The following is a 24,057-nucleotide window of genomic DNA, read 5'->3' on the forward strand; positions in this document are numbered from 1 at the left end:
TATTTGGTGATTTCTACTAAAGCTAAGTCAGCAAGTCTATTTCTGACAGATACACCAAATAGAAATGCATACATATATTCACCAAAAGAGACATTTGCTAGAATGTTCATAGGAATAGTACTCATAATAGTCAAAAACTAAAAATTACCCAAATGCCTATGAACAATACAGTGGATAAAACAGGTGTGGTAGATTCTCACAGTGGAATACTATAGCACCATGAGAAACAACTACGTACAAATACAGGAAACAGTACGAATGAATTTCATGGATGAATCTCACAGATACCAACTTCCTCAAGACCTCTCTTTCTGACCCTTTACTCCCTTCTAATTTGCCTGCATGATAATGCCTGCCCCTCTGTTAACACTTTCCTTATTCCTTAGTGTTCTCCCCTTCAAACGTATCCAAGAGCTTCTATATATACCAACTCCAAATAATAAAGTCTAAATATTTCAGTCAGGGAGTTAAGACCCTCTATCATAATGAGTTGGTTTCCTGAACTCCCTTCTGTCGACACTACTCTCTATGACTAGAGACGTTAAGGGTTTTCCAGCTTTGTAATTTTCTCAGTGTCTAATATGTCAGGCACATAGTTAGCACTTTTAAAACATTCAAAATTCAACTGGAAAGCAAATATGTTCGCCTGTTTTGGAATTTGAGGGAGGAATTTGGGGTCCAGTTTTAGGCAACTAAGAATTCAGAAGCAATTAAGTGTAGTGTGGAAGGTAAGATTATGGAATATCACGCAACAATAAAGTATTTCAATAGATGGCCACTGTCCACAGCTACAGAGGCAAATGAGAAGGAGTGTGTCTCAGGCTAAGTGGGATAAGCGATGTGAGATGGCTGAGGAGGGGAAAATGTGGGTAGCCAGACAGGATTCACCATGTGAGCAAAGGCAGAAAGGGGTTCACACTAGGGCCATTAGACGTGTGATCCACTCGCACTGAAGACGTCCGAGGAATCTCGTTCCAGGATGTGTTAAATGAAAGGAAAACCAGTGAACACTGTGGGCTGGTATCAGTGCACTCATCCCAGTACCTGAAGCAGGGACTAAGTGACACTTGGAATCACTTCTGGTCAAGGCCTCCGAGAAAAATGAGTTTCCTTGACTTTCACTCTGAGTAAATTCATCTCCCCACTGGTTGAGCCCAGAGCAAGTCAACAGGATCCTGTGAGTCTCCATGATTCAGGTGCTCCAAGCTCAACTGGTCTGACAGTTGCAGTTTTTAGTGACTGCTGCCTTGTGTTTGGGCTGCAGATTTAAGGTGAACATACAGGATGTATGAACTTTAAACAGCCAGACCTTCCTTAGAAGAAATCTGAGCCACGCATGTTAAGATAAGCATGTTTTCAGTTAAAAAGATTAATACTCACTTTAAATATTGTCATCTATTTCCTATAGCTCTTCTCCCTAACACCAACACACACACACACACACTCACATATATGTATATATGCTTTGGCTGTAAAATAAATGTTAGTACACCAAAAGTCCCTCCCAGCTGTCTCCCCATGTACATTTTTTCAGGGGGTGTCTATTTTTTCCCTATCTTTTGAATTCTTACTATGGTCGTGATTCACTTGTGCATTTTATTTTAGTAAGAAAGGACTTCTCCCCTTCTACACCCAGATCATTCTCTTCCCCACCTGCTACCCTCTCTGTGGCCTCCACATTAAGCCAAACTCACCACACTCACAGATTCTTGCCTCAAAGGGGAAAAGGTTTTCTTTTGACAAACTAGCTTATGGAAATCTCTGATTTTCTAACTGTATGATATTTATACTTAGCCCTTCAATGAATGTTTGTGAAACCTACTGTATCGTAAACACCAAGCCAAATCCCGACTTGCTAAAATTGGATTAAATAGAAGCTATTATCATTTTTAGAAGTTGACACCAGGACTATCTGCCCTCCTCTCCCTCCACTCCCCAATCCCCAGAATTTGAAAAAGATTCATTCTGGATTAAACGAATTTACTCTTTTACTTGTACTGATCAAGAGGTAAAATTAAGAAAATATATTGAGATTCTGTCTCAGATATTGGACGTAGACTTTCTGTCATAGGGAAAAACCTTTGTATTCAACTACAAGTTAATCACTAAATGGGTGTTGCCTGTAAGCGTTAATTATACATCATGGTCCATCTCTGGGAACCCTGCCTCTCAGGTAATGATCATGAAGCTAAAAATACCTCTGTTTAGCTCACCGGAGACATCCTGACCAGGCCCACCTGTGAATGCCTGCAGGACAGGAGAAGTTAACACCTCCCCTCTGCAGCTCACCTGACCCAGGAAGTGTTTGACTTGACTCCCGCCCTTTGAGTATAAAAGAAGCGTGAATTCTAACTCAGGCAAGGTGGTGTTTTGGGGGTGGGAGTCTGCTATCTTCTCGGTCTGCTGGCTTTCCGAATAAAGTCGCTAGTTCTTGTCCCAACAGCTCGACTTTCAATTTATTGGCCTGTCACGTGGTGAGTAGTAAAGTTTGGACTTGGCAACAGATTTTGCTGAAACCCGCCAGGGGCCTTGCTGCTCCTGGCCAGCTGATCGCAGCCTGGGAATTTGGGGGTAAGGCCCTGGCCGCTGCCGGGACTGCTTGTCCGAGGATCTTCCCGTCAACATTCTGGCCGCCCCAGCGCCTGGCAATTGGAGCAAGGAATCAACATTTGGGAGCCGAAGGCCTCCACGCAGTGGGGTAAGTTGCTCTGGTGTGTGCAGCCAGAAACCTCTCCGTTTGGGGCTTTTATTCTGCGGAATAAGCCAGTTTGTTTTGTATTTGAGTGGGGCACCCTGTTGCAGAGAGGAAAGAGTTGCTGGGCTTTTACCCAATTTGTGAACCAGTTCATTTGCTTCTTCGGTTTTTTTAAAATGTATTTTATTGAAGTTTAGTAGATTTACAATGTTGTGTTAATTTCTACTGTACAACAAAGTGTTTCAGTTATATATATATGTGTGTGTACATATATATATGTTGTTTTTCATAATCCATTCCATCATGGCTTATTACGGGGTATTGAATTTAGCCCCCTGTGCTCTACAGTAGGACCTTGTTGTTTATCCACCCCATATATAATAGTTTCCACCTGCTACTCCCAAACTCCCACTCCATCCCTCCCCCACCTCCCTATCCCTTGGCAACCACCCGTCTGTTCTCTACATCTGTGAGTTCTCCTGTTTCATAGATAGGCTCATTTGAGTCATATTTTGGATTCCACAAATAAGTGATACCACACGTTATTTGTCTTTCTCTATCTGACTTACTTCCTTTAATATGATCTCTAGTTCTATCCATGTTGCTGCAAATGGCATTTCATTCATTTTTATGGCTGAGTAATATTCCATTATATATATGTACCACATCTTCTTTATCCATTCATTTGTTGATGGACATTTAGATTGCGTCCATGTCTTGGTTATTGTGAATACTGCTGCTGTGAACATTGGGGTGCATGTATCTGTCTGAATTAGAGCTTTGTCCGGATAATATGCCCAGGAGTGGGATTGCTGGATCATATGGCAACTCTATTTTTAGTTTTTTGAGGAACCTCCATACTGTTCTCCATAGTGGCTCCACCAATTTACATTCCCACCAACAGTGTAGGAGGGTTCCATTTTCTCTACAACCTCTCCAGCATTTGTTATTTGTAGATGTTTTAATGATGGCCGTTCTGACCAGATTGAGGTGGTACATCATTGCAGTTTTGATTTGTATCTCTCTAAAAATTAGTGATGTTGAGCATCTTTTCTTGTGCCTATTGGCCATCTGTATGTATGTATTCTTTAAAAAAAGGTCTTTTCGGTCATCTGCCCATTGTATGATTGGGTTTTTCTTTTGATATTGAGTTGTAGGTGCTGTCTGTGTATTTTGGAAATTAATCTCTGCTCGGTTACATCATTTGCAAATGTTTTTTCCCATTCCTTAAGTTCTTTCCATTATGTTTATGACTTCCTTGGCTGTGCAAAAGTTTCCCAGTTTAATTAGTTCCCATTTGTTTATTTTTGCTTTTATTTCTATTGCCTTGGGAGACTGACCTAAGAAAACATTGGTACAATTTATGTCTGACAGTGTTTACCTATGTTCTCTTCTAGGAGTTTTATGGTGTCATGTGTCATTTAAATCCTTAAGCCATTTTGAGTTTATTCTTGTGTATGGTGTGAGGGTGTGTTCTAACTTTTCATTTTGTCTGTACTGTTTCCACGTTTATTGCTAAAAAAATTTTGTGATATTTAAAACTTCTACAGATGTCGAATAGAGAAAAGGAATACAAGTAAAAAAGCCCTGGCTGTAGGACATTCCCAGGGAGAAGAGAAAGGTTCCACTTGGTTCCTAAAATCACCAAAAGCCCCAGTCCAGAAATCAGCCAGGTTGCCTGATGCCCAGGCAGAAAGGCATCCTGTTAATGGTTAGAGATGATCAATTGCTATTGATGGTTCTATGGTGGCTATTCTGTGAAGAAGAGGGAAAGAATGATGAAATTCTTTACATACAAGCATTTCTGCGATTACATCAGGGAAAATAAGAAAAGGAAGGTAATGAGGGTGAGGATATATTGCTTCAGACCTTAACTCCTCCAGCTGACGTAGGTGTCCCTGCCACTGTAGCCATCATTCCACTATACCCACCCCTCCACCACCTTCCGTGTCTCTCCAGGTCCAGTTCCTGACACTGGGGCTCACGGCTGTCCATCCTTACAGGGATCAATTAGAAAATCCTGTGTTAGTCCTGGAGCACAGGGATTTGGTCTGGTATCGGCTTCTAAGACTCAATAGAGCCCCCAATTTGAGCCAGGAGTCACTCCCGGGGCAGGATAGTGTACTTTATGCTGTCATCTCACAGGGGGCCTAAATGCAAATGACCAGCTGGCTGGGTTTCTCAGGCTTGTTTAATTGGAAAGATCGAAACCCTCCTTACAGGGAGGATCTTCTACACGTGAAGCCCACTTAGCAGCACCCACAGGTAAACCAAATTGGGACCCTAATAAAGGACAAATGCCCTTATTAGAGTACTCCCAGATGTGCATGGTGGCAGTTTTTTGAAAAGGGAAACAAAGCAAAAGAATTTGAACTAAATTCAAGAAATTAAAAAAACGGAGACCTCTTTGAATTTTTGGAAAATCTTTATCAGGCCTACAGACATTATACTAATGCAGATCTTGAGGCCCCTGAAAATATTAGAATGGTAAATTTGACCTTTTCTGAGGAAGGGGTGCAAAGTTCCTCAGATATTGGGAGAAAAGTTGCAAAATTTAGAGCATTTGGAATGAACCTAATGCACTTTCTCAATTGGTAAATGTTCCTTTTAAGTGCTCAACAGAGAACAGACACAGAAGAAAAATATACAAAACAAAAACTTCACTTTTTTGGCAGTGACACTGGATTCCCGGAAGGCAAGTAACCCAAAGAGACGTAAGCCACTACTGGGGAAGAAACAATGCACTTACCGTCAGGAGAAATAACATTGGAATTCAGGTTGCCCTAGGCTAAAACATAAGAGGAAAAACAACAAAAGATGAGAGCTTCTGGCATGGTAGACAGAGACTAACACTCTGAAGAATGAACAGGGAGTCCTGGGGCTCCCTTGGACATGAGGTGCCTAATTCCCCAAAGGAGCCCTGGGAAAAAATGACAGTGGGGAATGAGCTGATTGACTTTTCTTTTTTTTTTTTTAAATTTAATGTGAGCCATTTTTAAAGACTTTATTGAATTTGTCACAGTGTTGCTTCTGTTTAATGTTTTGGTTTTTTGGCCACGAGGCATGGGGGATCTTAGCTCCCCAACCAGGGATTGAACCTGCACCCCTTGCCTTGGAAGGTGAGGTTTTAACCACTGGAGCGCCAGGGAAGTCCCTGATTAATTTTTGATAGACCTCACCTTAAAGTGTTTTCACCAGAACAGCTTGACATTGGAGTCCCACCAGAACATGCTTTCAGCCTACAGATGGTGCTCGTGAAAACCTCTGCAAAGGAGTCACAGCTCTATCCCCCGAGGTGTACGAAAAGCACAGAGTGTGTGTAGGGTTGTGTACAGTCTTGTGACATCTGGTGATTTTTCTTTCGATACTTTCTTTTTTACACAGTGTGTTCATGAGATTAGTGAAGGGAGAGCTAGGGAAGATATCTGGTCATCTGTTAATTACTTAGTCTTCTACGTTGATTTACAGAAAGAACCAATAGATTAGGCAAGATATTGTGTGATCAAATATTTGAAAGATGTACTAGGGCTGGAGACTAGTAAAGTATGGCGGCACCTGGTTTAAGGTTAGTAACAAGGCAACAGGGTGCGTCCTGCAGAGAGAGCTTTCCTGCCAAAAGCTGCTTGCAAATCCCCTTTGTCAGAACATCACTCCATTTCTATGAGATTATGGGTGAAGGTCCATCTTTAACTTCTTCCTGCTGACAGAGGGCGCCGTATTCTTAGACTGGAAGATGTCGATGTGGGTTTGTAGCAGCTCTTGGCTGACAGTTGTAGTTGCCCACTTACATATATGGGCAGAACAAGCTGCGATTATTCAGACGCCCACAAATATATAGATTATGAGCAGTAGTGTTAATCCCATTCTCTTAAGGCCAGTTCTTGGAATTGTGCTAGCAATAGGCTCAGTATTGCTCAAGATGGAGCAGCTTGTGTCATGGCCGCAGTCTGGTCATCAGGCAGTCGGCTTTTTCCCTCTGGTGGCAGTTACAGTATCTGTAAAACAACTCGGGAATATGTATCAGACACTGAGTCTGTGACCCAATTTTCCTAATCATTAGTGGCTTCCGCCTGCTCTTTTGAGACTCAGCTTTTCTATAAACAAGAAGCAGGCGACATGGAGGGGCCTTTGTACTGGGGGGGGGAGGGTGGCCTGCAGGGTTCTGATTGGTTCCATCCCCCCTTTTCTTGATACTCCTTAATCCTGAGTAGGGACAGATGCAGAACAACAAGAAAAAACAAAGAGTAGTGTTTTGGATAGAGAGATTAATCATAAACTTTACCGAGGAACCCACAGGGTCCTGTTCAGTTTCACCAGCAGACACTCTTTTCAGAATGGCTGGTGGTGTCTGAGTCTGACACAACTCAGGGAATTCAAGTTCTTGGCAATACAGAATTGTGTATGAAACGACATCCACAATGGCCACCCAGTTTTACCTTGGATGTCTGAACCATAGCTACTCCATTTTGACTTTCAAATACATTTCTCTCCTTAATGGACAAAGCAGGTGTCACCATTAATGATTTTAGCGCTTTTCTAGATATGAGGAGATGCAAGAATGTGGGCTCCTGAAAGCTTCTCCTGAAAATATCTCACTATCTGAAGGCCTGTTCTGCCAGTTTTTCTCAGAACACAGAGTGCCTCATTGCTGATCTTCACCCTGAACTCCTTTCAGGGTGTGTTGAAGGTCAGCAACGGCAGTGGCTTGTGACTTAATCCTTGCAGAGGCAGATGGCAAGTGCCAAGTTTTGGTCGGCAGGGGCCCCTCATGGTGATAAATTCGAACATGGTTTGGAAGGCATTTCATGACCATTTCATCCCGTGGTGCTAGGAATGTTCATTCCCAGGTCAGGTGAGGATTTTGTTAATAGGCCACTCAATGTGCTATTACTGGACTAGGCCTTATTAACAGTAGCCAAAAGTCTCTGGACCACCTGTCTTACTAGTCTGTTATGGCCCAGGAAGAAGTTCCCTCTTGTTGCTTCTTCTCATATCTAGAGCTACACTATTGCAATCACTGATCTTACATAGAACTGTATACCTGATCAACTGTTTCAAGTCACACAGTCATCATTATTTCTATCAAGGTCTCAGCCACACATTTGGTAATACAAGAAACAACAATTTTGTAAAACAAATTTCAAAAATCTACAAATAATATATCCGGTAAGTTCATAAGTAGCAATTTAAGAACTTCCATCAGGTGCCGCTCAGTATATCCCCAGGTCATCTGACTTAGTCTGCTCTATACCACTGCTTATCTTTAAGGGAAATTATACATTGGCATTGTCCATAGGGCACACAGCCCAATTTCCTAGTGTTACTAGGCTGGTTATCCTTAGTGTGGTTTAATTGTTCCCAACATAAGGGAGCCTTTAAACTTAAATGACCATAGCCTGGTGTTAATCACATAAATCCATACCATAATTGTGGGAGGTTATATTTTTTTTTCATTTAACAAACGTTTATTGAAAGCCATGTGCTAGGCACCAGGGACACAAAGATGACTAAGACATGTCCTCATCTTCAAGCTTAGTCTATTAGAAGAGCAAACATGTAAAATTACTAGGTAAGGAATAATGTACAATGATAACAGCAATGGATTGAAGCATATTAAAAAATGTTTAAGTCTAGGCATTCATAATGATACCAAAACCAAAGCCAAACAAAAAACCCTAACTGGTCACCACTGGCGAATGCTAGTAAACTAATTCATTATTCTGAAAATTGATGAATCAAAAGAAAGAATCAAGCATTCATCCTGACTTTCTAATATGAACTATACCACTGGGTAATCACATAGTAGATAAGGGAGACTTTCTCTTTATAGAAGTATTCCATCTAGTAAATAAAGAATGACAGATTAGAATATCACTATTTTGCAGCTCGTAATGATTTAATGGATCTAAGCAAAGATCATTAATAGCTACTGACATCACAAAAAGAGAGTCAGTACCTCCTGATAGAAATACTTACCACTCTTGAAATCTGAGCAAACTTCTAAATTTAAGTACCAATTTAAAGGAAATGCAGAAGGGAAAGGAACATGCTAAAAGGCACCACAGAGATGTGATCAGCAAAATTTAGACTCAAGGAAACTCTACAAGACAAATGACCCAGTTTTTACAAGAAAAAATTACGAAAGAAAAAAAGAAAGTGATGGACAGTCTTAAAAGATAAATCAACCAACTGTACTGTACAAAATTATTTGCACCCCAATTCAAACACACTAGAAAAAAAAAAACATGTATGTATGACACAATTGGGGAAACGCAAACACTCACTGGGTTTTGATGCTGTTAAAGCATTATTGTTAAATTTTTAAGTGTAAGAATGGAATTATGGTTATTTATTGAAAGCCCTTATCTTTTAGAGATGTATATGGATATGTTTGTAGATGATATTATAAAATGTCTAGAATTTGCATCCAATAATCTAGGGAGGAGGCTGGAGTGAGTAGGGGTAGTACTAGGTGGGTGATGGGGTACCTATTTGATATTGTCTACTATAAATAATATTAAAAAGAAACAGTAAAGATCAAAATAACATGAGAAAGAGAGAGGCTGACTATATGTAAAGCACTTAGGCTGTACATCACAAGTACTACTTATAATTATTATAAAGCTTAAGGATTGGATTAGATGACCTCTCAGGTACTTTTCAACTCTGAAAAGTCTAAAATGTTATGACTAGATTATTTTAAAAGGTCATTTTTATCTCTCAAATTCTTTGGTTCTTCCCTAGGGATATGGCTCAATTTTCTTCTCCCACTGGTTAACAATAGCACAAAAAAACACTGAAAAACAACTACTTTTAAAAAGCACATGAATTGGAACTGAATCCCAGTTCAATGCTTGGAGGTTTTGGCTATCCCACCCACCTCAATTCTGGAGTCTGGCTGTCATACTGCTTAAGTACTAGGTTAAACAGCCAATATTGGTTAAGCACATGGAAAATTTTGCTTTATCCAATGGTGATAACTCCTATGCTTCTTTTATCCTACACGTAAACAGTTTGGGAAGAGTGGTCCAGAACCCTATGGAGATAGTGAGGCACTTTCAGGAGGTGCCTGAGATCAAAAGTATTTTTGTGGTAATACTAAGATGATATTTTCCTTTTTTACTCTCATCTCGTAAGTGTACAGCGGGGTTTTCCAGAGGATACATGATGTGTGGAAATACACCAGATCAAATGCAAAAGCACATATAAAATTCAAGCTGTTTTTGTTTGTTTGTTTGTTTATACTGCAGGTTCTTATTAGTCATCAATTTTATACACATCAGTGTATACATGTCAACCCCAATCACCCAATTCAGCACACCACCATCCTCACCCCCCTGCGGCTTTTCCCCCTTGGTGTCCATACATTTGTTCTCTACATCTGTGTCTCAACTTCTGCCCTGCAAACCGGTTCATCTGTACCATTTTTCTGTGTTCCACATATGTGCGTTAATATACGATATTTGTTTTTCTCTTTCTGACTTACTTCACTCTGTATGGCAGTCTCTGGATCCATCCATGTCTCCACAAATGACTCAATTTCGTTCCTTTTTATGGCTGAGTAATATTCCATTGTATATATGTACCACATCTTCTTTAGCCATTCGTCTATCGATGGGCATTTAGGTTGCTTCCATGACCTGGCTATTGTAAATAGTGCTGCAATGAACATTGGCGTGCATGTGTCTTTTTGAATTATGGTTTTCTCTGGGTATATGCCCAGTAGTGGGATTGCTGGATCATATGGTAATTCTATTTTTAGTTTTTTAAGGAACCTCCATATTGTTCTCCATAGTGGCTGTATCAATTTACATTCCCACCAACAGTGCAAGAGGGTTCCCTTTTCTCCACACCCTCTCCAGCATTTGTTGTTTGTAGATTTTCTGATGATGCCCATTCTAACTGGTGTGAGGTGATACCTCATTGTAGTTTTGATTTGCATTTCTCTAAAAATTAGTGATGTTGAGCAGCTTTTCATGTGCTTCGTGGCAATCTGTATGCCTTCTTTGGAGAAATGTGTATTTAGGTCTTCTGCCCATTTTTGGATTGGGTTGTTTCTTTCTTTAATATTGAGCTGCATGAGTTGTTTATATATTTTGGAGATTAATCCTTTGTCCGTTGATTCATTTGCAAATATTTTCTCCCATTCTGAGGGTTGTCTTTTCGTCTTGTTTATGGTTTCCTTTGCTGTGCAAAAGCTTTGACGTTTCATTAGGTCCCATTTGTTTATTTCTGTTTTTAATTCCATTACTCTAGGAGGTGGATCAAAAAAGATCTTGCTGTGATTTATGTCAAAGAGTGTTCTTCCTATGTTTTCCTCTAAGGGTTTTATAGTGTCCGGTCTTACATTTATGTCTCTAATCCATTTTGAGTTTATTTTTGCATATGGTGTTAGGCAGTGTTGTAATTTCATTCTTTTACATGTAGCTGTCCAGTTTTCCCAGCACCACTTATTGAAGAGACTGTCTTTTCTCCATTGTATATCTTTGCCTCCTTTGTCATAGATTAGTTGACCATAGGTGCGTGGGTTTAATCTCTGGGCTTTCTATCTTGTTCCATTGATCTATGTTTCTGTTTTTGTGCCAGTACCATGTTGTCTTGATTACTGTAGATTTGTAGTATAGTCTGAAGTCAGGGAGTCTGATTCCTCCAGCTCTGTTTTTTTCCCTCAAGACTGCTTTGGCTATTCGGGGTCTTTTGTGTCTCCATACAAATTTTAAGATGATTTGTTCTAGTTCCTTAAAAAATGCCATTGGTAATTTGATAGGGATTGCATTGAATCTGTAGATTGCTTTGGGTAGTATAGTCATTTTCACAATATTGATTCTTCAAATCCAAGAACATGGTATATCTCTCCATCTGTTGGTATCATCTTTAATTTCTTTCATCAGTGTCTTATAGTTTTCTGCATACAAGTCTTTTTTCTCCCTAGGTAGGTTTATTCCTAGGTATTTTATTCTTTTTGTTACAATGGTAAACGGGAGTGTTTTCTTAATCTCACTTTCAGATTTTTCGTCATTAGTGTATAGAAATGCAAGAGATTTCTGTGCATTAATTTTGTATCCTGCAACTTTACCAAATTCATTGATATGCTCTAGTAATTTTCTGGTGGCATTTTTAGGATTCTCTATATATAGTATCACGTCATTGCAAACAATGACAGTTTTACTTCTTCTTTTCCAATTTGTATTCCTTTTCTTTCTTTTTCTTCTCTGATTGCCGTGGCTAGGACTTCCAGAACTATGTTGAATAATAGTGGTGAGAGTGGACATCCTTGTCTCGTTCCTGATCTTAGAGGAAATGCTTTCAGTTTTTCACCATTGAGAATGATGTTTGCTGTGGGTTTGTTATATATGGCCTTTATTATGTTGAAGTAGGTTCCCTCTATGCCCACTTTCTGGAGAGTTTTTACCATAAATGGGTGTTGAATTTTGTCAAAAGCTTTTTCTGCACCTATTGAGATGATCATATGGTTTTTATTCTTCAATTTGTTAATATGGTGTATCACATTGATTGATTTGCATATATTGAAGAATCGTTGCATCCCTGGGATAAATCCCACTTGATCGTGGTGTATGATCCTTCTATTGTGTTGTTGGATTCTGTTTGCTAGTATTTTGTTGAGGATTTTTGCATCTATATTCGTTGGTGATATTGGTCTGTAATTTCCTTTTTTTGTAGTATCTTTGTCAGGTTTTGGGATCAGGGTGATGGTGGCCTCATAGAATGAGTTTGGGAGTGTTCCTTCCTCTGCAATTTTTTGGAAGAGTTTGAGAAGGATAGGTGTTAGCTCTTCTCTAAATGTTTGATAGAATTCACCCGTGAAGCCATCTGGTCCTAGACTTTTGTTTGTTGGAAGATTTTTAGTCACAGTTTCAATTTCATTACTTGTGATTGGTCTGTTCATAATTTCTGTTTCTTCCTGGTTCAGTCTTGGAAGTTTATACCTTTCTAAGAATTTGTCCATTTCTTCCAGGTTGTCCATTTTATTGGCATAGAGTTGCTTGTAGTAGTCTCTTAGGATGCTATGTATTTCTGCAGTGTCTGTTGTAACTTCTCTTTTTTCATTTCTAATTTTATTGATTTGAGTCCTTTCCCTCTTTTTCTTGATGAGTCTGGCTAATGGATTATAAATTTTGTTTATCTTCTCAAGGAACCAGCTTTTAGTTTTATTGATATTTGCTATTGTTTTGTTTTTTTCTATTTCATTTATTTCTGCTCTGATCTTTATGATTTCTTTCCTTCTACTATCTTTGGGTTTTGTTTGTCTTCTTTCTCTAGTTCCTTTAGGTGTAAGGTTAGATTGTTTATTTGAGATTTTTCTTGTTTCTTCAGGTAGGCTTCTATAGCTATAAACTTCCCTCTTAGAACTGCTTTTGCTGCATCCCATGGGTTTTGGATCATCGTGTTTTCATTGTCATGTGTCTCTAGGTATGTCTTGATTTCCTCTGTGATTTCTTCAATGATCTCTTGGTTATTTAGTAATGTATTGTTTAGCCTCCATGTGTTTGTGTTTTTTACGTTTTTTCCCCTGTAATTCATTTCTAATCTCATAGCATTGTGGTCAGAAAAGATGCTTGATATGATTTCAATTTTCTTAAATTTACTGAGGCTTGATTTGTGACCCAAGATGTGATCTATCCTGGAGAATGATCCGTGTGCACTTGAGAGGAAAGTGTAATCTGCTGTTTTTGGATGGAATGTCCTATAAATATCAATTAAATCTATCTGGTCTATTGTGTCATTTAAAGCTTCTGTTTCCTTATTTATTTTCATTTTGGATGATCTGTCCATTGGTGTAAGTGAGGTGTTAAAGTCCCCCACTATTATTGTGTTACTGTCGATTTCCTCTTTTATAGCTGTTAGCAGTTGCCTTATTTATTGAGGTGCTCCTATGTTGGGTGCAGATATATTTATAATTGTTATAGCTTCTTCTTGGACTTATCCCTTGATCATTAGTGTCCTTCCTTGTCTCTTGTAACATTCTTTATTTTAAAGTCTATTTTATCTGATATGAGTATAGCTACTCCAGCTTTCTTTTGATTTCCATTTGCATGGAATATCTTTTTCCATCCCCTCACTTTCAGTCTGTATGTGTCCCTAGGTCTGAAGTGGGTCTCTTGTAGACAGCATATATATGGGTCTTGTTTTTGTATCCATTCAGCAAGCCTGTGTCTTTTGGTCGGAGCATTTAATCCATTCACGTTTATGGTAATTATCGATATGTATGGTCCTTTGACCATTTTCTTAATTGTTTTAGGTTTGTTTTTGTAGGTCCTTTTCTTCTCTTGTGTTTCCCACTTAGAGAATTTCCTTTAGCAGTTGTTGTAGTACTGGTTTGGTGGTGCTGAATTGTCTTAGCTTTTGCTTGTCTGTAAAGCTTTTGATTTCTCCATCGAATCTGAATGAGACCCTTGCTGGGTAGAGTAATCTTGGTTGTAGGTTCTTCCCTTTCATCACTTTAAGTATATCATGCCACTCCCTTCTGGCTTGTAGAGTTTCTGCTGAGAAATCAGCTGTTAACCTTATGGGAGTTCCCTTGTATGTTATTTGTCGTTTTTCCCTTGCTGCTTTCAATAATTTTTCTTTGTCTTTAATTTTTGCCAATTTGATTACTATGTGTCTCGGCGTGTTTCTCCTTGGTTTAATCCTGTATGGGACTCTCTGCACTTCCTGGGTTTGGGTGGCTATTTCCTTTCCCATGTTAGGGAAGTTTTCGACTATAATCTCTTCAAATATTTTCTCGGGTCCTTTCTCTCTCTGTTCTCCTTCTGGGACCCCTATAATGCGAATGTTGTTGCATTTAATGTCCCAGAGGTCTGTTAGGCTGTCTTCTTTTCTTTTCATTCTTTTTTCTTCAGTCTGTTTCACAGCAGTGAATGCCACCAATCTGTCTTCCAGGTCACTTATCAGTTCTGCCTCAGTTATTCTGCTATTGATTCCTTCTAGTGTAGTTTTCATTTCAGTTATTGTATTGGTCATCTCTGTTTGTTCTTTAATTCTTCTAGGTCTTTGTTAAACATTTGTTGCATCTTCTCCATTTTTGCCTCCATTCTTTTTCCGAGGTCCTGGGTCATCTTCACTATCATTATTCTGAATTCTTTTTCTGGAAGATTGCCTATCTCTACTTCATTTAGTTGTTTTTCTGGGGTTTTATCTTGTTCCTTCATCTGGTATATAGCCCTCTGCCTTTTCATCTTTTCTATCTTTCTGTGAATGTGGTTTTTGTTCCACAGGGTGCAGGATTGTAGTTTTTCTTGCTTCTTTCTGCCCTCTGGTGGATGAGGCTATCTAAGAGGCTTGTGTAAGTTTCCTGATGGAAGGGACTGGTGGTGGGTAGAGCTGACTGTTGCTCTGGTAGGCAGAGCTCAGTAAAACTTTAATCCACTTGACTGTTGATGGGTGGGGCTGGGTTCCCTCCCTGTTGGTTGTTTGGCCTGAGGCAACTCAACACTGGAGCCTACCTGGGCTCTTTGGTGGGGATAATGACAGACTGTGGGAGGGCTCACACCAAGGATTACTTCCCAGAACTTCTAATGCCAGTGTCCTTGGCCCCGTGGAGAACCAAAGCCACCCCCCGCCTCTGCAGGAGACCCTCCAACACTAGCAGGTAGGTCTAGCAGGTAGGTCTCCCCTTGGGCACTGCTCTTTCCCCTGGGTCCCGATGTGCACACTACTTTGTTTGTGCCCTCCAAGAGTGGAGTCTTTGTTTCCCCCATTCCTGTCGAAGTCCTGCAATCAATTCCCACTAGGCTTCAAAGTCTGATTCTCTAGGAATTCCTTTTCCCGTTGCCAGACCACCAGTTTGGGAAGCCTGAGGTGGGGCTCAGAACCTTCACTCCAGTGGGTAGACTTCTGTGGTATAAGTGTTCTCCAGTCTGTGAGTCACCCTCCCAGCAGTTATAGGATTTGATTTTACTGTGATTGCGCCCCTCCTACCGTCTCATTGTGGCTTCTCCTTTGTCTTTGGATGTGGGGTATCTTTTTTGGTGAGTTCCAGTGTCTTCCTGTCGATGATTGTCCAGTAGCTAGTTGTGATTCTGGTGTTCTTGCAAGAGGGAATGAGAGCAGGTCCTTCTACTCCGCCATCTTGGTTCCTCCCTCAAGCCTCTCCTAAGACCTCCAAAAGTCTCATCTGATTATGGCATCAGCTTGATGTCTAGAACCTTGATATCTAATTCAGGTCCAGGTGTGATTGAGGTTCCTCAGATGCAGTTCCTCAGATGCATTTCCTCAGGTACAGCTCCTGGAGTATAATTCCTCTTGATCATTCTTTTTTGCGTAAGGTACTGTTCTTCCTGCTTCTACTCTGATGCATTCTCTGGAGGTTATATTCTTTGGCTGATTATTTGCTTGTTGCTCTGACTGAGCTTGAGTAACTTTAGAAGAAAATTCACATTTATGGCCAGGGCCAGAGCAGGTATTATTAATTGGCCAGGTTAGGGAATCTCACCTAGTAATGGCCAATAGTCTCCTGAACAAATATTATAATTTTTTTCTTCTCGAGTAAATTTCCTAAGGGCCAACCACTAAGAGCCATGGAGTGGAGAAATCCCTAACATAACCCACAAGCACTGGGTATAGGTAATTGCAGATAACCCTAACAATTGGGTTAAATTTAACTCTGCATAGATTGTGAAATACCTTTGTTTTTTAATAAGCAGAGGTGTGAGCAATTATCAAAGTAATTGGTATACAGGCGTGGTCTCACATGCTGGATAAACTGTCCACTTCAGATGTCTTCTTATCCTGGTCTGGTCATTTCCCCTCTGAGCATTGTTTTTAAGGTGATTTTGAGGTCAACCATCCTCTCTATAGGCCAGTGTAGTGCAGAGGCCCTTTCTAAGTGGAAATATTAATCCAAGAGTCAATTCCCATCACTCTTGCTGTGCATGAGCTAGTTAAGTGTATCTGATAAAGGTCTTTCCATCTAGGTTGGAGAAAGGCTTTTAAATGATGCCTAATCTTCTGGTTGTGGGTCATGGGACATCTGCTCTCTATCCAAAGATAGATTACTGAGATAAGCTTCAGAAACAAACTTGGTGTCCTTTTACTAATTCCATTAAACTTGGCAACAATATAACCTAACAGCAAGGAACTATCTGGGAAGCGAGTCTTTGTAAATACATCTCAGTTGACAAAACTAGAATTTAACATCCTCTGAAACATATCCTTTTTCTCTCTAAAATTACCCTTATTTCTACCAAATATAGCCAAAGAAGAATTAGGTGTTTTGTTTTGTTTGCAAAATGACTCTGGTTGCCTGATCATGTAGACTCTTTTAATCTGATTGTGCTAGAACTTCCTGTAAGGAATCTTCAGGTTAAATCTTTTATTTTTTATTTTTTTATTGACATATAGTTCATTCACAATGTCGTGTTATTTTCAGGTGTACAACAAAATGATTCAGTTATACACATATATATATATCTATTCTTTTTCAAATTCTTTTCCCTTATAGCTTATTGCAAAATATTGAGTATAGATACTTGTGCTATACATGAGGTCCTTGTTGATTATCTAGTTTATATATAGTAATGTATTTATGTTAATCCCAAACTCCTAATTTACCCCTCCCCACTTTCCCCTTTGGTAACCATAAGTTTGTTTTCTATGTCTGTGGGTATATTTCTGCTTTGTATATAGGTTCCTTTGTATCACTTTTTTTAGATTCCACATATAAGTGATATCATATGTTATTTGTCTTTCTCTGTCTGACTTACTTCACTTAGTTTGATAATCTCTAGGTCCATCCATGTTGCTGCAAATGGCGTTATTTCATTCTTTTTTTACGGCTGAGTAGTATTCCACTACCACATTTTCTTTATCCATTCATCTGTCGATGGACATTTAGGTTGCTTCCATGTCTTGGATATTGTAAGTAGTGCTGCTATGAACATTGGAGTGCATGTATCTTTTCAAGTTAGAGTTTTTGTATTTTCTGGATATGTCCAGAATTGGGATCGCAGGATCATATGGTAATTCTAGTTTCTTAAGGAACCTCCATACCGTTCTCCATAGGGGTGTACCAGTTTACATTCCCACCAACAATTTAGGAGGGCTTCTTTTTCTCCACACCTTCTCCAGCATTGATTATCTTTAGAATTTTGATGATGGCCATTCTGACCAGTGTGAGGTGACACTTCGCTGTCATTATGATTTGCATTCTCGAATAGTTACTGATGTTGAACACCCTTTCCTCTGCCTTTTGGACATCTGCATGTCTTCTTTGGAGAAATGTCTATTTAAATCTTCTGCTCATTTTTTGATTCAGTTGTTTGTTTATTTGACATTGAGTTGTATGAACTGTGTGTATATTTTGGAAGTTAATTCCTTGTCAATTGCATCAGTTACAAACTTTTTCTCCATTCAGTAGGTTGTCTTTTGGTTTTATTTATGGTTTCCTTTGTGCAAAATCTTCAAGTTTAATTAGTTCCCATTTGTTTACTTTTTTATTTCCATTACTCTGAGGCAAATCCAAAAAGGTATTGCTGCAATTGATGTCAAGGAATGTTCTACCTATGGTTCCCTCTAAGCGTTTTGTAGTAACTGGTCTTACGTTGAAGTCTTTACTCTATTTTGAGTTTATTTTTGCATATGGTGTTAGAGAAAGTTCTCATTTCATTCTTTTACATATAGGTGTCCAGTTTTCCCAGCACCACTTTTGAAGAGACTATTTTCTCCATTGTATATCCATGCCTACATTGTTGTAAAATAATTGACCATCTGTGCACAGATGTATTTCTGGGATTTCTATCCTATTTCATTGATTTTTGTCTGTTTTTGTGCCAGTACCATACTGGTTTGATATCAGTAGCTTTGTAGGATAGTCTGAAGTCAGGGCACCTGATTCTTCCAGCTCTGTTTTTCTTTCTTAAAATTGCTTTCTTTCTCAGGGTCTTTTGTGTTTCGATACAAATTAAAAAATTTTTTGTTCTACTTCTGTGAAAAATGTCATTGGTAATTTGATACGGATTGTATGGAATCTGTAGTTTGCCTTCGGGAATATAGTCATTTTGAAAATACTGGTGTTTTTGATTCACAAACTTGGTATATCTTTCCAACTGTTTGTGTCATTGATTTCTTTCATCAGGGTCTTATTGTTTTTGGAGTACAGGCCTTATGCCCCCTTAAGTAGGTTTATTACTATGTATTTTATTCTTTTTGATGTGATGGTAAATGGCATTGTTTCCTTAATTTCTGTTCCCGATCTTTCATTGGTAATGTATAGAAATGCAGCAGATTTCTGTGTATTAATTTTGTATCCTGCAACTTTACCAAATTCATTGAGTGTTAGTAGTCTTCTGGTAACATCTTTAGGATGTTCTGTGTATACTTTCATGTCATTTGCCAACAGTAACAGTATTACTTTTCCAATTTGGATAACTTATTTATTTTTCTTCTCTGATTGTTGTGACTAGGACTTCCAAAACTGTGTTGAATAAAAGTGGATCGTTCTGTTTTCATTTTCATTTGTCTCTGGGTGTTTTTTTGATTTCCTCTTTGATTTCTTCAGTGATCCATTGGTTGTTCAGTAGCATATTGTTTAGCCTCCACGTGTCTGTGTTTTTTGCAGTTTTTTCTTGTGGTTGGTATCTAACCTCATAGTGGTGTGGTCAGAAAAGATGCTTGATATACTTTAAATTTTCTTGAATTTACCAAGGCTTGCTTTGTGCCCCTCATGTGGTCTATCCTGGAGAATGTTCCATGTGCACTTGAAAAGAATGTGTATTCTGCTGCCTTTGAAGGAATGCTATATAAATATCAATGATTCCTTCTGGACTAATGTGTCATTTAAGGCCTGTGTTTCCTTATTGATTTTCTGTCTGGATGATCTCTCCACTCATGTAAGCAAGATGTTAAAGTCCCCAACTATTATTGTGTTACTGTCAATTTATCTTTTATGGCTGTTAATATTTACCTTATATATTGAGGTGTTCCTTTGTTGGGTGCATCTATGTTTACAATTGTTATATCTTCTTCTTGGACTGAGCCCTTAATCATTATGTAGTGTCCTTCTTTGTCTCTTGTAACAGTCTTTATTTTAAAGTCTATTTTGTCTGATGAGAGTATTGCTACTCCAGGTTTCTTTTGATTTCCCTTTACTTAGGATAGCTTTATCCATCACCTCACTTTCAGTCTGTATGTGTCTCTAGATCTGAAGTGGGTCTCTTGTAGACAGCATATATATGGGTCTTATTTTTGTATCCATTAAACCAGTCTGTGTCTTTTGGTTGGAGCCTTTAATCTGTTTACATTCAAGGTAATTATCAATATGTATGTTCTTAATGCCATTTTGTTAACTGTTTTCAATCTGTTTTTGTAGGTCTTATTTCTTCCTTTCCTCTTTTGTTCTCTTGTGATTTGACTTTCTTTAGCTTTGTGTTTGGATCCCTTTTCCTTTTGTGTGTGTATATCTATTATAGATTTTCTGTTTGCAGTTACCATGAGGTTTTGACATAGCAGTGTATATATATATATATTACTGTATTAAGTTGCTGCTCTCTTAATTTCAAATGCATTTCAAGTATTCTGCATTTTCACTCTCCTCCTATCATGAACACTGGTTTACATGTCATATTTAATTGTAGATAATTTCCTACCTTTACTTTATGTTTGACTTTACCGATGAGCTTTCTCATTTTTCAATGTTCTTGTCTCTAGTTTTGGCCTTTTCTTTTCTGCTTAGTGAAGTTGCTTTAGCATTTGTTGTACAGCTGGTTTGGTGGTGCTGAATTCTTTTAGCTTTTGCTTCTCTGTGAAGCTTTTAATTTCTCCATCAAATCTGAATGAGCACCTTGCTGGGTAGAGTATTCTTGGATGTAGGTTTTTCCCTTTCATCACTTTAAGTATATTTTACCACTCCCTTCTGCCCTGCATATTTGACCGAAAAAATCAGCTGATAGTCTGATGTGCATTCTCTTGTATGTTATTTGTTTCTTCTCCCTTGTTGCTTTTAATCTTTTAACTTTAACTTTTGTCGATTTGATTACTGTGTGTCTCGGTGTATTTCTCCTTGGGTTTGTCCGGCTTGGGACTCTCTGTACTTACTGGATTTCAGTGACTGTTTCCTTTCCCACGTTAGGAAAGTTTTCAGCTATTATCTGTTGAAATATTTTATCTGAGCCTTTCCCGCTCTCTTTTCCTTCTGGGACCCGTATAATGCAAATGTTGGTGTGTTTGTTGTCCCAGAGATCTCTTAATCTGTCCTCATTTCCTTGTATTCTTTCTCCTTTATTTTGTTCCGCATAAGTGATTTCCACCACTCTTGTCTTTCAGCTCACTTATCTGTTCTTCTGCCTAATTTTTCTGCTATTGATTCCTTCTACTGCATTTTTCGTTTAAGTAACTGTAGTCTTCAACTCTCTTTGTATATTATATTTTCTAAGTCTTTGTTAAAAACTTCTTGTAACTTCTCTTGCTCTACCTCCATTCTTTTCCAGAGTTCTTGGATCATCTTTACAATCATTACTCTGAACTCTTTCTCAGGTATATTGCCTTCTCCATTTCACTTCATTGTTCTTCTGAGGTTTTATTTTGTTCCACTTTCTGAAACATATTCCTTTGCTGTCTCAGTTTGTCTAAATTTCTATTTGTTTTTTTTATGTATATGGAAGGTTAGTTATGTTTCTTGTCCTTGGGGAATTGGCCCTTTGTAGGGGATGTCCTATGTGTCCCAGCAGTTCACTCCCCTGTCGTCATCCAAGGGCCAGGTTCCAGCTGGTCCCGGGTAGGTTCTCACCTGTGTTTGCAGACTCATTTCTGCAGGCTGTAGGATCATAATTTTCTTGCTTCTGGTGTCTGCCCCCTTGGTGTGTGAGTCTGGTCTAGAGGCTTGTTCAGGCCTCCTGGTGTGAGGGTGCTGGTGCCTGCCCACTGGTGGCTGGAGCTAGGTCTTGGCCCTCTTGTGAGTCGGGTCCTGTTAAGTGGTGCTTCTAGAGGTGGCTGTGGGCTCAGAAAGTCTTCAGGCAGCCTGTCTGCTGATGGGTGGGACTGTTCTCTCCCTGTTGGTTGTTTGGCCTGAGGCATCTCAGCACTGGAGCCTTCAGGCTGTTGGGTGGGGTCAGGTCTTTGTGCAAAATGTAGGCCTCCAGGAGAGCTCATGCTGATGAATATTCCCTGATAACTCTGTAAGCAGCGTCCTTTCCCCAGGGTGAGCCACAGCCACCCCCTGCCTCCTTAGGAGACCCTGCAAGACCAGCGGGTAGGTCTGGCCTATGCCCCTATGAAGTCACTGCTTTTTCTCTTTCACCTGGTCATGCGAGAACATGTGTGTACCCTGCAAGAGTGGAGTGTCTGTTTCCCCCAGTCCCGTGGAGCACCTGCAATCAAGCTTTGCTGGCCTTCAAAGCCAAATGTTCTGAAGGCTTCTCCTCCCAATGCTAGAACCCCAAGTTGAGGATCCTGACATGGGACTCAGAACTCAATCCTGTGGGAGAACTTCTGTATATAATTATTCTCCAGTTTTGGGTCACTGACCCACGTGTTATGAGATTTGATTATACTGGCAGTGTACCCCTCCTACCATCTCATTGTGGTTTCTTCATTGTCTTTGGGTGTAGAATATCTTGTTTGTTAGGTTCCAGTCTTTTTCAACAATGGTTGTAGAGCAGTTGTGGTTTTGCTATGCTCGTGAGGGGAGGTGAGCCCAAGGTTCTTCTACTCCATCATCTTCTCGAGAATTCTAGTGTGGGTTTTTGAGAGCTTGTCTAATGAGTGAAAATGAAGGAGCACTGGGTAGATGGACCTTCGACTGTATTAGGGGATCCCTAGCTTTTTCCACGTTAGTATCCTTTAGAGGATAAGCGTTTCATTGTTTCATGTTCTTGCCAATATTTGGTAATGTCAGACTTTTACACTGTGCCAGCTTTTGCCAGTCCAATGATGGGAAAGCTATCGTGTGCATTTATTTTACAATTCTCTGATTACTAGGAAGATGGAACACCTTTGCCTATCTTCATCTTTGTCCTCTGAAATTCCTTATCATGTTTTTCCCTTTCACCCACCTAGTTGTTTGTCTTCCTCTCATCAATTTGTAGAGAACTCGTTATATTCGACCTCTGATATTTTATGTGGTTACCTTCAAAGGGAGGCACAGATGTACCTCACTGTTCTCTCCCTGAAAGGGAGTTCAAACCCAGCAGTACCGCTTATCTATAACATAGCAATGATAGACGGACTTTTCAGAGGTGTTATTTGTAAACTCCTTAGAAGAGTGCTTGACAATAATAGATACTTGCTGAGTACTGAGTTCTTTACCATCGTCCTACAACCAACACTTCCATGCCACAGTATTTAATATTGCAGATATTTTTGCAATGAGAATATTCTTAGAAGTTCATGCCATTAGTCACAAGCCATAGATAATGGACTCTTTCAATTTTTTTTTAATCACCTGAAACAATTCCTCTAAAAATTCATTACCTCATCCTGAGAGCAGGTGTGAAGCAATGGTCTATATGTGATGGAGGCATTGATGACTTTGGATTGGTTGAATTTTACATTCAAATCATTTGATATTCAGACAAGGATGTGATGCATATTCAGAAGAATAGCAGGCAACATATTTTAAAGATTTCATATACAAATGTATATTTAATATAATGTATATTAACGTTTTTTTTAACTAAATAACTAATTTCCCACTGAACATAATGTACAACTAGTTTCCCAGTGAGAATGAAGCAGAAATGTGTCCACAGGACATGGCCAAATATTCCAAAACTCAGTGTGGGGAGTGGGGTCCTACCAAGATCTTTATACCTTCAAGCTTAAGTTCTTACTTTTTTCTTTTTCTCTCTGGGAAGCTTGAGAATACGCAGCAGCAATTCTGCAGTTGACTTCTGTTGCTGGAGTAAAATGAACTTCTAGAGATGGAAGAAGCAACAAGGGTGACAGGAAGATGATGCTACCACATTTACTGTCCTGGGGTCCTCAGCTCCAGTCATCAGTTCATTCACTCACTCATCAAATATTTACCCAGTCTCCTCCTTTGTGTCAGATGACACTCCAAGTGTCGGAAAGAGCTGGACAGAAGACAAGCAATCTCAGAGCTTACAGTATAGTGGCTAGTGTGTGCGTGTGGGGGGGTGAGAGATGTGGGGGAAAAGCACTGACTAAGAGCACTTAAAGAGATGATTTCAGGTTGGTGAGAACCATGAGGATATGAAATACGATGAACAGGTAGAGAGGGTGTTGGGAGAGGCTTCACTGCAGAAGTGATTGTGGCCTGAGTAATGACAAGGAGATCCCCAGGTAGACATCTGGCGGAGACCTCTCTTCACAGAAGGAACAGCTGCGACAAAATATCTGAAGGAAGAAAGAGTGTGGAAATTTCTAAATAACATAAATGAAGTCACAGT

The 24,057-nt window shown here is 39.4% G+C and overlaps 1 long non-coding RNA gene across 1 annotated transcript in view; it reads right to left on the reverse strand.

The window, feature by feature from the left end:
* LOC309612107 overlaps window positions 1-22,616 on the reverse strand; it is a 28,604-nt gene extending 5,988 nt beyond the window's left edge. Inside the window, exon 1 of the long non-coding RNA XR_014234945.1 lies at window positions 20,305-22,616. This is a non-coding gene — a long non-coding RNA (uncharacterized lncRNA). The remainder of the gene's footprint in view (window positions 1-20,304) is intronic.
* Window positions 22,617-24,057: the final 1,441 nt, after the last annotated feature.

Source organism: Balaenoptera borealis, assembly GCF_965194805.1.
Source record: "Balaenoptera borealis genome assembly, chromosome: 15".
Classification (NCBI taxonomy): domain Eukaryota; kingdom Metazoa; phylum Chordata; class Mammalia; order Artiodactyla; family Balaenopteridae; genus Balaenoptera; species Balaenoptera borealis.